Below are 9,767 nucleotides of genomic sequence, written 5' to 3' on the forward strand. Positions count from 1 at the left end.
ACCTGCACCTCTGGCTTCTCCCAGGGCAGAAGCAGCTCCTGCCTCCACCCTCTCAGGCTTCCTCTCCTGTCTGGAACAGAGCAGGTGTGACAATAAAGGCCCAGCTTCATCATTCATCTCAGACATCAAATTACTCCCACCTAGGGGACTACATTTGCAACTCTCTCACCTATGCAGTGACTCAGAAGTGGGACTTTTATCTGGGGAAGCAGAATGCAGATCTGAATGGCACTGCTGTCTCCTGGAGGAGATAAGGTGTCTCTGCTCAGAGCCCTCGTTCTGGGCTTGCCTTCTATCACACAGCTCCGTTTGGCAGGGGCTGCCTGGTGTGTGTGATAGCAGGCACCGAATTACTTCAGAAAAACAGACTTTTTCTTTCTATAAAAACAAATTACTAATTAAAAGTGGGTTTAATTTTGTAATTCATATTTCCTTGGGATTGTCCCAGACTCTGGAGTCCATGCTCCACACCCTGTCCTTCTGGAGAAATTTGGCGAGGGAAAGCACCGTGAGATTTGTTCCCTTTCCTCTCTCTTACTCCTAAAATCCCCCCTCCCCCTTTTCCCTTCCTGCAACTGGTAAATTGTGAAGAACAGGAATGTTCCTGGGAAGAAACCCAGGCAGAATTGCAATCAGAACAAGTCAAAGATTTCTTGCATAGCTGAAGCATGTGTTTGCAATCCCCAATTGCTGGAGCACGTAAGCCCTGCCAGCAAGTGCTGTTCCCTTCAGATGTTCTCAGAGAGCTCCAGGCAGTGTCCAGGGCAGCCTGTGGACAATCTGAGCTGAGGAATTGCTCCATGGCCCATCTGTTCATGGTGCCATGCCAAAATGTTCTTGGTGAAAGGATGGCAAAGGGCCAGCCCTACCAGTGCAAGGAGCTGTGCTGGGGATGGTCAGGAACACTGAGACCTCCCCCAGCCACAAACTGGTTCCATGAGAGAGCTTGGCTGCTACTACCAACCTGTCAGCCCAGGCTTCAGGCAGCTTTTGGGATTGATGCTCTCCAGAATAGTCAGCATGTGCTACCCCAACAAAGGACAAAACCACAAGATCCCAAATTGTAACTGCTGGGAAGCAGCAGAGAGCCAGCAACTCCAGCCTGCTCTCCCTTCAGCTTGAGAGGTGCCACTGATCCAGAGAGAAAATTATCTTTCCAAGGGGTGCTGTTCAAACCTTGAACCTGACAGGGCCAGGAGGGATGGGAATTGGGGGCTGGGATGCTGGTTGGGAAAAGCAGCTTCAATGTATTTGTGAGGAAGCTTTTGTCCTTGGCAGTACACGGAGCACAGGATATTACAGGAGCACAGAGGGAGCTCTTGGTGCTGATTCTGGGGAGAGGCAGGTTGATAAAAGCATCACTTGTCTTTCCAATGACCTTCTCATGTGAGCTGAGCCTGCCTAGAGCTGTCTGTCCCTGTGTGCCCTCGTGGCCTGAGCCAGGGCTCCTGGATGCTCTGTGTCGTATCCGATATCGCTCGGCATCGCTGGGAGGCTCCCAGGGCTCACACACATCCTGCCTGGGGCCAGGACACCTCTGAGCTTTGCTGCCTCCAGATCATCTCACTTCCAAACAGGCCCAATCTGATTTTGAAGGTTTTTGAGTATAAGAACACCCTGAGCTTCAGGGAGGAACAGAAGGAACAGAAGATTCTTCCAAAGCAAGATCCTTGACCTCCAGAGCTGTGTGGCTGTGCTGGCTCCTCTTCATGCTTCCCAATAGTGTTCCCAGGTCTTTACTGGCGTGTGGCAACAATAATGAGCAAGCAACACGTGGGGGCAGCAGAAGGCTTTGTTTCCTTGTCTGGGAAGGTTGGAGCATCCTTGCAAGGGTCCTGAAGAACCCAGGTGCTCCCAGGTTTGAGGGTCACTGTGGTGGGCACGAGCTGCAGCTGCTCAGACTCTGGGACAAGGATGTTGTTGGACAGAGGGGCTTTGTGGCCTCCTGGGACAGGATGTCAGCACTGAATCCTGAGATTTTGCCACTGCATCTAGTCCTGCAGGCCCAGCCCAAGCACTGCCATGCTCATGCTCAAAGATGACATGCTCATGTTCAGCCAGAAGACAGACACAAGGTTGTCCACTATGGAAAACTGGCTGGAGTGAAAATCCCAGAGTCAGATCCCACTGCATCCCACAGGACAAGCCCTGCTGAGCTTGTTGCACACAGCCAGGGTGGGGCCCAGCACATCCTTTTCAGTGAGGTGAAGTGAAAAAAAGAAGCTCTTACTTCATCCCTGTGAAGAAAGATCAAGGTTTCAGCTGCTCCCATTTATTCTCTTGGAGATTTGGAATTTTCAGGTAACAGGAAGAAGCCTTGATATTGGCTGTAGAGGTCTTGAAAGCCAAGTTTTCAGAGCAGGACTATTTCAGACAGGGAAGTGGCTACAATTTACACAATATGGCTCCAAGATTTTCTGGCAGGGCTATCTCCAGATAGGTGTCATTTTTCCTGCTCTGGGTGAGCAGAAATTCAGGAATTGCTCGTCCACTCTATATTTTCCTGACTGCTCACATCAGTCTCCCCATCATCAGTAATGTGGAGTCTGAGTGGTATTGGCACAAGCTGATGGAAATGGCAAGAAATAAAAATTCCAACAAAAGCCAACCTTGTCACCAGAAATGATGATGGATTAATTATAATAAGGGGTGGGAAACAAAACACCCCTGTGCTCCATGAGTAATTTAAAAAGAGTAAAATCAGACACATTCCCAGATAGGAAAAGCATTTTCTGTAACTGAGGCTGCTACTTTAATTGGAAAATGCTGTTAACACAACTCTGACCGAGGCGAGGGCAGGAGCACAGCAGGGCTGGTGGAGATCTGCAAGTAAACAGCTGAATTGCTTCTCTCAGCCTCAATCTGCAAATTTCTGAAGCCAAAAGAACAGCTTTAAATGTAAAACTTCTGTTGGAGCTCATGCTTCAATTGGGCTGTGTGCCAGGACATGCAAAGACTTGGGGCATTAAAAGTCTCATGGAGATGAAAAGACAGTGGGGAGTCATTTGAGTTGGCTTGTAATGCACTAAGCTATAGCAGGATCTGCCTTCATTCCCTTTAAACCAACTTGTGGGGAGGCAAATGGAGAAAACTGATATTTTATCTCTTGTAATTGTTACAGCAAAAGCTAAGGCTGAGCATGGCCCTGATGGAATCCCTGTAGAGGGGTCCCAGCCCCAAGCTAGCTCAGCCTTTCCAGTACCTGGGAAGTGAAGTACCCCCAAAAATGCCCCAAACTATGAAGTGACCATCTCTAGGGATGTGTGAGCTGCTCTGCTGGCTTTCACTTCAAACCATCATCTCAGACATCCTTTAACCCCAGAGTAACAGAACAGGTTTGCACCTACCCTGGCCCTTCCAAGGAGCTCAAAGTGCTTTAGAAGTCCCCAGGCAAGCAGTGCTAGTGTGGTTCCTATGGCACAGGGGTCCCTGAGTTACAGGGCAAGGCACTGCTTCACCCAATCCTGCACAACATGCTGGCATGTCAGGACAGCCCAGATCCTGGGAAGCTGGGATGAGCACCCACCAAGAGAATGAAGGATGTGTCTGGCTGTCAATAAACACTGGAAAAAGCTGTGAACAGCAGCAAAGTATCACAAACACAGTGTGGTCACCAGGCACCACCAAAGCCCAGCTGGCCAAACCCAGCTGTTGTAAGGAAAAGGAAGAGGAGCAGGGCCATGTCTTTCCCTGGTTAATGCTGCAGCTCCCTGCATGGGCTGGCTTCAGGTGGGCAGCCTGAGCATCACTACCAGGCTCTGGGAAATGCTTTGCTGGGACTCTTCACTGCCAGGAGCTGCTTTACAATGTTCCCAGCTGCTCCCCTAAGTATCAGCTTGGACAAAATTAAAGGCAAATTAATTCCCTCGGGTTTCCAGGACCCTGGGAAGTCACTAATCAGGTTCCTGCTGAGCCAAAGGCAAGGAAGAACATTGTTAGCAACAAACACAGAAAATCTTCTCTAATTGGAGCCATGGAATGGGAATGTGCTTCTGGGGAAACCTTTGTGTCTCTCAGGAGCATGTTCACCACAAGGAGAGGAGCCCCAGTGGGCACTGGGGACTTTTATCATAGTGCCAGGAACCTCCTCAGCTGACAGGAGGAAAAAAAACCACACCAAAAGCTTCATTAGCCTTAAAACCCCACCCTCAGTCTTTGTCCTGGTCTGAAGGGGGAGGAAAGTGTTTCCATTTGATTTGAGGTTGGTGTTGGGAAACTCTCCTAAAAGCCAAGGGCCAAATGCTGCTCTCTCTTCAGGAAACAGTCCCAGGGAATGTTCAAAGACACCAACCACACAGACTTTGTAGGTCCAAGGCCTGGGTGCCAGAAGGGAGTTTCACCGTGGTGTCCTGCATGAGAACCTGGCTCCAGGGTCACACTCACAAGGACACCCTCAGTGTGGGATGTGGGTCCATGGGAGCAATATTGGCCTTTAAATCTGCCAGGATCCTGGGAAAGCCATCCCAGGCCCTGTGCTTGGAGTGCTAAAATCAGAGCCTGTATTTGAGACAAAAAAAAAAGAAGAGGAACCATTAGAAGAATTAAAGGGACACATGAGTAGATGAAAGGTGCAAAGTGCCATCTTTTGTGTTCCCAGGTTGGACATCACCAGCAGCAGAGGGAATACGACAGAGAATCAGTGGGAAGTGGATCAAGCAACCCCCACCTCACCCCATTCCTTAAAATGCAAAACACACAAATGCTGAGCTCTTGCTCAAAGCAAAGCACAATCCTCTCCTCTCATTGTTACCTGTAGCCCAGAGCCTGTGGAAGCAGCTACAGTGAATTAACTTGAGAGAAAGGAGCTGGATTGAATTTGCTAAGGGAGACAAAAACCCCCTACAGGCATGTTGTTAAGAAAGAATGAGCACTAATTCTGTTTATTCTGATTTGTTTTGTGTGATTGTGCTTGATTGTGCTTGCCCTAGGAAATGTGAGAGCTGGTGGGGATCATATCAGCAAAGAAAATCAGAGAGCAACAAGTTGATGGTTTAGAGTTCATGCAAACATCGTGCCAGCCACTGAACCAGAAGAAAAGAGCTGGCTCAGAGGCAACCACTTATCTACTGATAAGACCCTTTTGGGGAGGATCTCAGAATGATGTGGAAGAGATGGGAAATTGTGCTGCAGAGCTAAGTCCAGCAGTCAGCAGAGAATATGGCATTGTTTGGGTTTTTCTTTGCTTTCCTCCCAGTTCTTCTCCATTTATTATCAAAACAAAGAGTATTTTTGCCTGTAAAAATCTTTGTGCCTAAAGAGGTAACACTGGGGTGCGCTCCTGCACCAGAGCTCAACTTCTGGGTAGCTTTGATTTAACTTTCTGGAGAAAATCACAGTAAAACTCTTAGCTATGGATCTCTATATGATCATTATCTCAGCTTTAAACACCTACATTTGCAACAACTTGTTTGTGGAGATAAAATACATCACCATGGTTTCAACTCACCAGAAAGTCTCTCCCAGGGGCTGCTCTGTGGAAGTGTCAGAGGAAGGAGATCAGGTCCCAGGTGGCCAGAGAACACAAACGGTGGCTGGCCAGGAGCAGAAGCTGGCAAACATCAGGCATCTGGAGATGTGAGGAAATTCAGGACAACTTCTTGGTCCAGCAGATCAACCTTCCTGCCTTTTTTTTACAGATGTGATGTGCTTACAGATGTTCCCTGAAAGGGGCAGCAGAGACCAATCCCACACAAAGAACAGAGAGAGCCGTCCTAAACGGGGAGAAATAAAAATGAAGAGCAAGAATTATTTGCAATGTTTCTTTTCCTTGGCATGCAGAGGCTCCACCATGTGTCCACTCAAATAAAAACAGCTTGGACCTCTACAGGCCAAACTGGGGCTGCTTGGTAGAATCTTGATTGACTCTGTAATCACTTCCTTCAGCTGCTTTTGAGAGGAAGGCACCAACCCATGGGTGCTGGGTGTGCAAACATTGTGGAGCTCTGGATAATGCACTGATTAACACCTAAGCCACTAGAGCAGCACAGCAGCCTTTGGGCTGGCAGGGGGATCAGTGTAATTTGGGAAAGGTTCACTAACAGGCTCATGAGTACCTGCACCACAGCTCATCACTCACACATTTTGGCTCCCACCTAACCCTGAAAGAGGGAGATGAGGAAAAATGCTGATTAAATTATCAAGGTTCCTAACATGTTGGTGTGAAGGTGTAAAGCAGGGAAGCCCACCTTGGACCACCTCTACAATGTCTCCAGGCTCTCTTGAACCACTCAGAGTTAATTCTAGAGCTCATCCAAGCTGCTGCCTGGAGAAGAAGACACAGTTATTTACCTGCAGCAAATCCCATCTGTGTTCCTTCATCTAAGTCTCTTATCCCATCCTGTCCTGTTGTTTTAATTGCCTTATGCCCCTCTCCAGCACTGTCCACAATTCCCAGTGGAGAGGATGTCCAAGAGCTCCAACCATGGGACAAACCACAGGCACAAAACATGCACAATTCTCTCCATCAAGGCTTTGAAAGAGGCCTAAGGTTTGAAAGCAGGGAGGGGCCAGTGTGAGGTGAGAAGGCAGCAGGGGAGCTGAAGCAGCAAGGGCTTTATCAGGAAACCAAGAACCCTCTCTGCTCCTGCTCTCAGGATAGAACAGCACACCAGCAAATCTGGCTGCAGACTGAAATCTTGGCTTCCCCTGAAGCCAATGGCAAACATCCCACTGGCTTCAATGGGAGCAGCACTTCATGCCAGATCTCGTGCTTCCCATTCCTCTGCTGTAGCCATGAGAGCAGCTTCCCTTCCAAGGCTGTGTCTGCAGCTACAGCCTCCAGCAGCAGGAGAATGGCTCTCCTTGCAGCCTGAGAAGTATCAATGGGAAATGAAAGACTTATTTTTAACAGAAATGGTGACTGTCCTAGTGAACAACTTGCTTAGAGTTATAGGGCTCTCTGGAGCCATTTCTTTCTCTCTTAAAATTTCCCCTTAGGCTTTAGGTGCCCACAGGGTGCCCAGCAGCTCAAGCACAGCTTTTGGCTGTGCTGAAATCACAAGTGTGGGAAGTGGTTTGAGCTGGGTTATGCAACTATCAACACTCATCTCCCCCAGTCTTAACATCCCTCATTCCACACCTGCTCACACAGCAGCACCTGGACACAGTGGGACTTACAGCCTCACAGCAAACAGGCAGGGGAGGACCAAGTTTGGCCACTTCTGTTTTTACCACAACAGAGCTGATGGAGGGAGGGATGCTGGGAGAGCACTGACCACACAGGGCTCCACGTTTGCTCTGGCACGAGCATCCCTCTGCTGAGATGAGCATCTTGAGACCCCCGAGCTGTTTGGGAGGTGGCAAGGTCACATCTCTCATTTCCTGAAAATCTTTGCTTTCCTTGGCAGAAATGAAGGACTTTGTTAGGGAAATCTTGGTGGGTGTTTTGTGATCAGTCAAGCACAGCAGATGACTCGAGGGTGTACACAGGACCTCCCGTCTTCTTGACGTAGGAAAACGATTCTGCTTGCTCCAGAAATTCAGGAGTCACCAGCATGGTGCTGACCACCTGTATTATTCCTTAGGTCACAAGGCATGTCTACTGGACAGATTGATGTCTGTACAGCTGACTGTTTGCATATCAATTCTAGAGGCTAAGGAAATTCTTCAAATCCCAGAGCACAAATGTGCACTGCTACAGAAAAGCAGGTGGAGATGTGCCAAGTTACAGCTCCTTAGCTGCTGCCCCTGTAAGGAATGCCCTGCGAGGAAAACTGGAAAATATTTCATGAAAGAGCAAAGATAACACAAGACAATCTGGCAAAGGGTAGAATTTAATATTAATGGCTTTCCTTTAGTCACTGTATTTCCTGTTCCTAAGTTAACCCCCTAAAATCAGTCATGGTCAGAGAAAGGCTATAAAGTTTTGCACATCTAAAAGATCTTTCACTGAAAGATCTCAGAGCACTTTGCAAATGTCAGGGACTGTGGATGGATGGCTTTTCCCTGAGGAGATTGTCCATGCAGCCAATGGGCAGATGCTCCTTTGGCTGCTGAGGCCAAACACTGAAAAATTTGGCTACTCTCTAAGAACATCTTCCTTCTTTGCCTCCCAGGCTCCTGTCATCACAGGAACCCAAAAGTGAGAGGAGCTGGGCTTCCCTTGAGCTCAGTGTAAAAAATCCCTTCCTCATGGACAGATGGGTAACAGACACAGCAGGGATGTGCTGGTGTCATTGCAGCCACTTCAGGATCTTGTCCCTGCAGATCTCAGGGTTCCATGGACACAGCTCATGGCTGTGCCTGGCTCAGCTGCTGGTTATTGAACATCACCATTGCAGCACACTGAAACCAGCCTTGAAAGGGAGCTGGACCAGCCCCACCTCCCCAGCCTTCCCTGCCAACTGCTGCTTGCCTGCAGGAGTCCAAAATGAGTCCAAGCAGATAAGAGATGGACAATGTGGCTCCTCAGAGTCCCAGGCTCCTTTGCTCAGAGGAGATCCCTCTATGCCCACCCACATCTTCCTCTAACCTGGCAAAGTACCTGAGTTGCTGAGCTGACTTGCCAAGAGAGATTTAGGCTGGAAGCCTCTCTAGAAAGATGTCTCTCATTAGGAGCAGGGAGCTGGCTGGGGCACAGAGCTGGGAGAGGAGTGTTACTCATTCCTGCCTCACACTGGGCCCTTCAGACACTCTCTCCTGCAAGATGCACTGTTCTGTGACTGCTGGCAGAAATTAATGAGCAGAGCTGGTTGAAAAACTTTCCATCAAAACAGTGCTTCTGCTTTGCCAGAAGATAGTTGAAAAATTAAGTGGAAAAATTAGAGAAGAGAGCCTGGGTTTTGGCTGACATTGTTGGTCCAAAAATCCCAAACTTGGGATTTTTTAGCCAAAAATGGAAGCATTTGGGGAAGGCAGGGGAGGAAAGGGAGGTGCCTGGCAGGATTTAGTGATACCCTGAAAAACATCTACAAAAATTTTGACAAATATGAGGGTGTTTTTGTCAATTTTATCTTTTTTTCCCCATAGTGAAGGATAATTCTGCTTTTAGAACCATCCTATAGGGAGGCTGAAAACAAACAAATAAGCTTTTTCTTTCTTACACATATGGCTACAGATCCCCCATAGCTTGTGGCACAAGCACAGGCAGCAACTCCCCTGCAGAAGGAGCAGATCTTTGCTAGGAGCTGCCCCAGAGCTGATTACCCCCAAGTGCAGCTCTCAGAAAGGGACACCCACAGAGCTGGGGCTGCTGTGAGTTTGTACAGCTGATGGGAAGCTCGATAACCTCTCAGCTGCCTTGCACACAAATAAACTGAGCCGTGGGGACAGCCAGGGAACAGGGCTTGTGATGGAAGGTACTGTGCACACAGCTGCTGCAAAACCACCCCTGCTGAACACTCAGGCAGCCACAGCACAGGCAGAGTTGTTGTTGCAGGGAGAATGGCACATGAATACCCACAGAAAGCTCTTTTCCATCTTGCTTACACAATAATGTAAGTTTTCCTTTTTCCCCTTTAAAATTGTTCCTTTAGCAAAACATGGTTAGGAAAAAAATTAATAAAACAAAAAAGAAAGAGATGGAATCTTCCTTACCCTCTGGGAAATGTGGCTGACAGCATTTCTTGGGCTCAGTGTCGCTGTCCCCTCCCCAAGGCATTGCTGGCCAGTGATGTGATGGGGGGAAGAAGCCTCGAGTGAGAGCAGCTCCAGGGTGGTGATGCCTGAGGAGAGCAGAATTCCAGAATTCCAGCAGGGCCCTTCTTCCTCAACACAAACCTGGGCAGGGAACAGAGCTGGCAGTGCTGAAGCCAGCACAGCACAGCACA

The 9,767-nt window shown here is 48.5% G+C and overlaps 1 long non-coding RNA gene across 1 annotated transcript; it reads right to left on the bottom strand.

The window, feature by feature from the left end:
• Positions 1–3,310: 3,310 nt before the first annotated feature.
• LOC134425354 (uncharacterized) lies at positions 3,311–9,767 on the bottom strand. Its single transcript, XR_010029659.1, has 3 exons — positions 9,535–9,767; positions 5,447–5,711; positions 3,311–4,497 (listed from the first exon to the last, which is right to left on the bottom strand). It is a non-coding gene; the product is annotated as an uncharacterized LOC134425354 (long non-coding RNA).

Source organism: Melospiza melodia, chromosome 15 (genome assembly GCF_035770615.1).
Source record: "Melospiza melodia melodia isolate bMelMel2 chromosome 15, bMelMel2.pri, whole genome shotgun sequence".
Taxonomy (NCBI): domain Eukaryota; kingdom Metazoa; phylum Chordata; class Aves; order Passeriformes; family Passerellidae; genus Melospiza; species Melospiza melodia.